Consider the following 7,209-nt stretch of genomic DNA (forward strand, 5'->3'; position numbering starts at 1 on the left):
ATGCACAACTTAAGGTATATAAGCTCCCTTTGGAAATAAAGCTATGGGCCTTGCTCAAAGCTTGGTCTCCCCATGTTGTTCTTTCTTGCTTCATTCTCTTTCCTTTTCCTTTTCAGGCTGATTCCCTGGAGCGCAGGGGCCCACTGTGTTCACTTTCCTGCCTGGGCTTCTAAGACCCACTCGAGAAGGTGCCTAAGGTGGGGCACCTTCAGCTATTCGAGAGGGTGCCTGCAGCCTATGTGAACAGAGCAAGTCCTGTGTTGGGGCTTTATTGGCTTTCTGCGCAAACCAAGGAATATCAGCCTCTTTTCTCTCCTCTATTTTCTTAACTGAAAAATTCTTTCTTTATCTCTTTCTCTATTTCTCTCAGTTGCCAATGCCATCCTCCCGAGGGAATCCCTGGATGCAACCAGGGCTGGACCCCAGTAATCTCTGTCTGACTCAGACCACAATGCATCCTCTGCTTTCCCTGTGCAGAAATGGAGAGGGAAGAGTGGTCATACCCCTGTGTGGCCACAGGGCTGATGACTGGATACCTGAGCTCCCCTTTGACCTCCTTACCAGAGATCTGCCCAGGCTCTTCCTAGGCTCCCAGCAGTGGGTCAGTGCTATGCACACAAGCTGGTGTCCATCCAGTGTCAAGTTCAAAGTGTGAGTTGTTTTCCAAAATACACACTGACATGGATGTTTCTCTCTCCACGAAACAACCAAAGACTTTGGCCTCAGAGAGGATCAGATATCAAGGCTGTAAAACCTGGTTTCCAGGTCCAGGGTGGAGCTTGCAAACATACAGGGTGTTCTAGTTATCAAGGGATGGGACCTTGAACCCCAAGTTCTTGTCACTTCTTCAGGCCACTGACAAGGTTATAGACTCTTCCTCCAGGGAATGAACTCTGGAACCTCTATCCCTATGATGGGGTGTAAGAGTTGGGGGGCAAGGAGAAGGAGGAAGTGGGGAGAAGGAAGAAAAGGAGATCCCCTATAAATATGGGGAGGCTCCTGGAGAAGGAGGAAACAGTGACATTATGGGATGGAGGCCACAGGAGTGGAGAGGGAGGAGTCTGAGACAAGAGGAGTTGGGGAGGGTCACTTAGTGGACACGTGTGCAGGGAGGTGGGATATGTGTGGGGAGACACAGGGGCTTCTGGCCTGGGTGCTGGTAGAAGCTCTATTTTCCACCTGGATGATAATCACACAGTGTCAGCTCCATATTTTGCTGGGAAATTGTACTTATGTTTTTGGTATTTTTCTGTAATTACAGATATGATATGACTCAAATACATGTGGAAGAAGAAAAAGAGAAAAAGAGAGAGCAGAGATGATTAAAGGAAGTCCTCTCTTCCAGAGAAATACCCCTACCCTAGTCCAACTCTACACCCCACACACATGATACTCGGGGATGGGGAGGGACAGGGAGACTTAAGGAAGGCAGAGCCAATCCTCAGCTCACAGTCAGGGGCTACTTAAATATCCTCTCTTTATGAACTAAGACAGCAGGGACCACTGTGCCAAATACACTGGCCCAAGAGCCTGGGAAAAAGACCTCTCCAACTGCTGTCCATGAAGGTGCTTCCTGGAGATCAAAGGACAGGATGTGAACTGGAGTCTGGAGGCCACAAGGGTGACAAGGAGATAAGTCATGAGTCTGGGCCGTGGGTCCCGCAAACATTTTCCTGAGACATGAAAAAGACATTCCTCCTCCCCAGACCTAGGACACCATACCAAGGATACCAAGGGTGGACCCTCCTATCCAAGCATCACCCTCTCCATCCTGCCTTCTTCTCCTCCCAGGCCTAAGAGCCCAGGACCCTAGCCTCCTGTCTCTTCATCCCCTTCATGGACCTAACAGAGAGAGACCTGCTGTCTGGATCCCTCAGGCCTGATCCCTCCACCTCCAAACCTTCAAATTAAAAAGTTCTGAGCTCCTGTACCCAAATCTAAATTCTGGCCCCAAGGATGAACCAAGGTTTGGGGTCACGGGTCCCAGAGGGGAGGCTTCCCAGGGCCCCACAGGCTACAGCTGAGCCAGGCCTCCAGCTGCGCAGATTCAGCTGGTTCTGGACCAAAACCCGAAAAAAAAAAAAAAAAAAAGAACAAATCGCTGCAGGCTCTTCTTAGCCCAAATAAGCGTGGAGCCTAGGCCGCGTGAGGCGAATTTGCCTTGCTTGGAGGTCCTGCGCCGCAGTAAGCAGCCCCCTGCTCCTCCCCCTGCAGAATCTCCCTCTCCCAGATCTTGGTCAGACCCCAGGACCCTGACAGCAGCGGAGTGCTTGAGTTCCTAAAGCCCCTACCATCCGAGCCTGAGAAAATCAGTCTGGGCTGGTCGGTACAGACCCTGAAGCCAGGAATGGACACTGATTGGCTTCTAGAAACCGAATACACAATGGGAGTGAAAACTGGGACTTCGTCATGTGTATCCAGGCAGAAAGGCCCGACACAGTTTGACAGGGGAGATCAGTTCAGTACAGTTGCTCAGTCGTGTCCAACTCTGCGACCCCATGAATCGCAGCACACCAGGCCTCCCTGTCCATCACCAACTCCCGGAGTTCACTCAGACTCGCATTCATCCAGTCAGTGATGCCATCCAGCCATCTCATCCTCTGTCGTCCCCTTCTCCTCCTGCCCCCAATCCCTCCCAGCATCAGTCTTTTCCAATGAGTCAACTCTTCGCATGAGGTGGCCAAAGTACTGGAGTTTCAGCTTTAGCATCAGCCCTTCCAAAGAAATCCCAGGGCTGATCTCCTTCAGAATGGACCGGTTGGATCTCCTTGCAGTACAAGGGACTCTCAAGAGTCTTCTCCAGCACCACAGTTCAAAAAGCATCAATTCTTCTGCGCTCAGCCTTCTTCACAGTCCAACTCTCACACCCATATATGACCACAGGAGAAACCATAGCCTTGACTAGACGAACCTTTGTTGGTAAAGTAATGTCTCTGCTTTTGAATATGCTATCTAGGTTGGTCATAACTTTTCTTCTAAGGAGTAAGCGTCTTTTAATTTCATGGCTGCAGTCACCATCTGTAGTGATTTTGGAGCCCCCAAAATAAAATCTGACACTATTTCCACTATTTCCCCATCTATTTGCCATGAAGTGATAGGATCGGATGCCATGATCTTCGTTTTCTCAATGTTGAGTTTTAAGCCAACTTTTCACTCTCCACTTTCACTTTCATCAAGAGGCTTTTAGTTCCTCTTCACTTTCTGCCATAAGGGTGGTGTCATATGCATATTTGAGAGGGGAGATAAGTGACCCTAAAACCAGGAACGATGGTGACGTTGATTGGCTTCTAGAAACCGGATACGCAATGGGAGTGAGAACTGTTACCTCGTCATGAGTATCCAGGCAGAAAGACCCGACACCGCTTGAGCGGAGAGAAAGTGAAACCCCAGGGAGGTGGGGAATCCCACGAGCTTTGAGTTCTCTGCCCAGACATCACCTTCTGGCCTAAGAGCCTGAGAGCCTTACCCGGGGACCTGGGACTTTGCCCTGACCCATCTCCTACTGCCTGGAGGACCCTGTAAGTCAGAAGTTTACAAACTTTCAGTTTCAGAATCAGTGTATGACTATACGACTTGGGACCTCAAAGATAGTATCACTTTATATGTGTTATATCTGCGAACATAGGCCATATTAGAAATTTGAAACAACAGAAATCGGTTGATTCGATTGTAATATTAATAACCCATTACATTAAAATAAATATTTTTATGAAAAACCTCTATTTTCAAAATGAAATAGTATAGTGAGAAGTGAGACTTCTAGATTTTACATTCTTTAAAAAGTTTACATTCTTTTCTGTATGCCTCATTAGAAGACTGAAGTATTTGGATATCTGCTTCTGTATTTAATTTTTTTAATTAAAGTAAATGAAAAGAATCCAGCCTCACATAGTACAGGTAAGGGAAGTATTTTGAATAACATTTTCAGATAATTATGGCTACTCATCTTTGATACAACACTAACACTACACAAGTGTTAGGTTTCATAAATAATATTTTGCTATGTGGAACTTGAAACTATAACTGAATATTTCCAAATCTGTTGCATAAGAGTCCATAGGTCTGTTTTGTACATTGAATGAATATTGTATCAATGCATGATGTTTTAAAAAGTAATGCATTGCTTTTCTAAGTTGTATAGATTTTAGAGTGCTGACGTTTAAGATTATCAAACAATCACATTTGTTAATGTCACCACAGCTTACACTAGAAAAGTTTGTCAGTACTGGGAAGCTGTCAAGATTAATTTTCTAATGAGAGCTTGCATTTTATCTTTGGCAATAAATACTGTAAGTTGATTTTCTGGAAGGGAGAAGCTCATGTTCATTATGCTGAATAACTAAATCTAAAAAGTCATAGTTTTCCTGTTATTCATTCTTAAAGTGAAAATGGTATTCCATAAAAAAAGAAGCTAAGTCAGTCAGAAAAATTATTTTCCTTGGGACATAGTACTTTAAAATGGAGCAGAAGTATTTTATGTGTACTTCCCATTTCATCCTATCAGAGAGTCTAAAATGTGGACTCAAGAATGATGACTGTAGAAACAATAATTTTTAATACTACAACCTGTGTATTTTTCAGTGAAACTTGCTTTTTTATTCTGCAATTAAATGGTGGTGAAGAATTCATAACTGCTATTGCTGTTTGTTGAAATAGGCTCATTTCTGCTAAGTTTTACCTCAGTGCAAATGCCAACACAGTGAAAAAGGTAGGGGCTTCCCTGGTGGAACAGTGCTTATGAAATGGCCCTCCAATGCAGAGGACAAGGGTTTGATCCCTGTGGGGGAACTGAGAGCTCATGTGTCAAAGGACAACTAAGCCTTCAAGTTGCAACTGCTGAGCCTAAAGCCCATGCTCTGCAACTAGAGAAATCCCTCATGCCTCAGTGAAGACCCACTGCAGCCAAAATAAGAAATACATATTTAAAAGAAGAAGGTAAATACATTTTTGGTAATGTCATGAAAATAGTTTTGACCTCATGTCTCCCATAGTAGGGTCTCAGAGACTTCAAGGGTTCCACAGACCACAGTTTGAGAACTACTGTTCTAAGTAAAGCCAGGAGACTACAAGCTAGCACCCACCTCTCTGCCTCGTCTTCACTTCTAGACTCCCTCTTCCTGAACTGGACTCTGTGCTTCCCAACCTTTACTTATTAGGGCTCTGCCTCTTGGTTCTTCTAAAAGTGAACTTACCCCTAGAAATTTGATGCCAGAGTGTCTCCACCTAGGAAGGGAGTTGGGAGACAGGTGTTTCCCCTTTGGAACTGGGAATAGTTTGTGCCTGAAGGCACGAGAGAGAAATTTATTCCTGACCCATTTTGGATTTGTTGGTACCAGCTTAATATTTATCCATATCCCAGAAATAAATCTGATGTAATCTGTGTGAGAAATAATATTGGCCCTTTGGTTTTGAATGGGTCTAATGTACCTTACTTGAGGCCCACTAATATCATCAATAATAGTGCTACTCAGAGTTCTAGGTCTGCACTTTTCAGGCGGCAGGTGCTAGCTCTGTGTGGCTATTGAGCACTTGAAATGTGGCTAACATCACTGAGCAGTTGAATTTTTATTCAATTAAGTTTAAATAGCTGTATGTAACTAGTACCTACTGTATTTGACAGAACATATCTAAGTGGTTTAGTTTTCATTCTCCCAAGATACTGTATGACTCATAGATTGAAGTACATTGAAATTATCTTCATACATTTGGTTATGTGGGTCTTAGACATTACTGTAAAATACGGCAGGCCCAAGCAAATTTAATCTGACTCCAATGCAGGAGACCCAGGTTTGATCCCCAGATCCCTAGGAGAAGAGAATGGCTATCCACCCACTCCAGTAATCTTGCCCGGAAAATTCCATGGACAGAGGAGTCTGGTGGGCTATAGTCCATGGGGTTGCAAAAAGTCAGACCCACTTTCACTTCCTTTAACATCATTAACCTAAACATAATTTATCACCTCAAGGTCATTAGTTTTCAAAAACACTCATCTTTGGGGCTATTTCTTATCTATATTACATTGAGACTCTTGATGTAATTTCTGTTAATCTGCTAAACATAAGCAAGCACTTATATCTTCACTTAGCCACAAGAAAGTATTTACTGAATACCCCATTATAAAATACCCTGTTGGTCTTACATAATTATAAAAATACAAAACAGAAGATAAAAACCTTAGAATTCCCACCCCCTTTGAATTCTTTACCTATTATTCCTCCCCATAGTGTGTGTAAAGTGATACTTGCCCCCAGTTTCAGTTTTTTGTTTCCTTTAACCCTTGGACCCCACTCTCATAATCTCTACCTAAATGAAAATATACATAAAAATTTCACAATTGTTGAATGAAGAATTTTCTAAGCATGACCCAAAGATTTAAGAAAAAACTCAAAGAAGAAATAAAACTTTTCTATGGCAACCACAAACTCACAAGCATGCAAACACGTGTCCATAATCAAATTTAAAGACACCTAAAAAAACTGAGTACATCATGAGAAACACTGGGCTAGAGGAAGCACAAGCTGGAATCAAGATTGCCGGGAGAAATATCAATAACCTCAGATATGCAGATGACACCACCCTTATGGCAGAAAGTGAAGAGGAACTCAAAAGCCTCTTGATGAAAGTGAAAGAGTGAAAACGTTGGCTTAAAGCTCAACATTCAGAAAACTAAGATCATGGCATCTGGTCCTATCACTTCATGGCAAATAGATGGGGAAACAGTGGAAACAGTGTCAGACTTTATTTTTGGGGCTCCAAAATCACTGAAGATGGTGATTGCAGCCATGAAATTAAAAGACGCTTACTCCTTGGAAGAAAGTTATGACTAACCTAGATAGCACATTGAAAAGCAGAGACATTACTTTGCCAACAAAGGTCCGTCTAGTCAAGGCTATGGTTTTTCCAGTGGTCATGTATGGATGTGAGAGTTGGACTGTGAAGAAAGCTGAGCGCCGAAGAATTGATGCTTTTGAAGTGTGGTGTTGGAGAAGACTCTTGAGAGTCCCTTGGACTGCAAGGAGATCCAACCAGTCCATCCTAAAAGAGATCAGTCTTGGGTGTTCATTGGAAGGGCTGATGCTAAAGCTGAAACTCCATACTTTGGCCACCTCATGCGAAGAGTTGACTCATTGGAAAAGACTCTGATGTTGGGAGGGATTGGGGGCAGGAGGAGAAGGGGACGACAGAGGATGAGATGGCTGGATGGCATCA

The sequence above is a fragment of the Bos javanicus genome, chromosome 23, assembly GCF_032452875.1.
Source record: "Bos javanicus breed banteng chromosome 23, ARS-OSU_banteng_1.0, whole genome shotgun sequence".
NCBI lineage: Eukaryota > Metazoa > Chordata > Mammalia > Artiodactyla > Bovidae > Bos > Bos javanicus.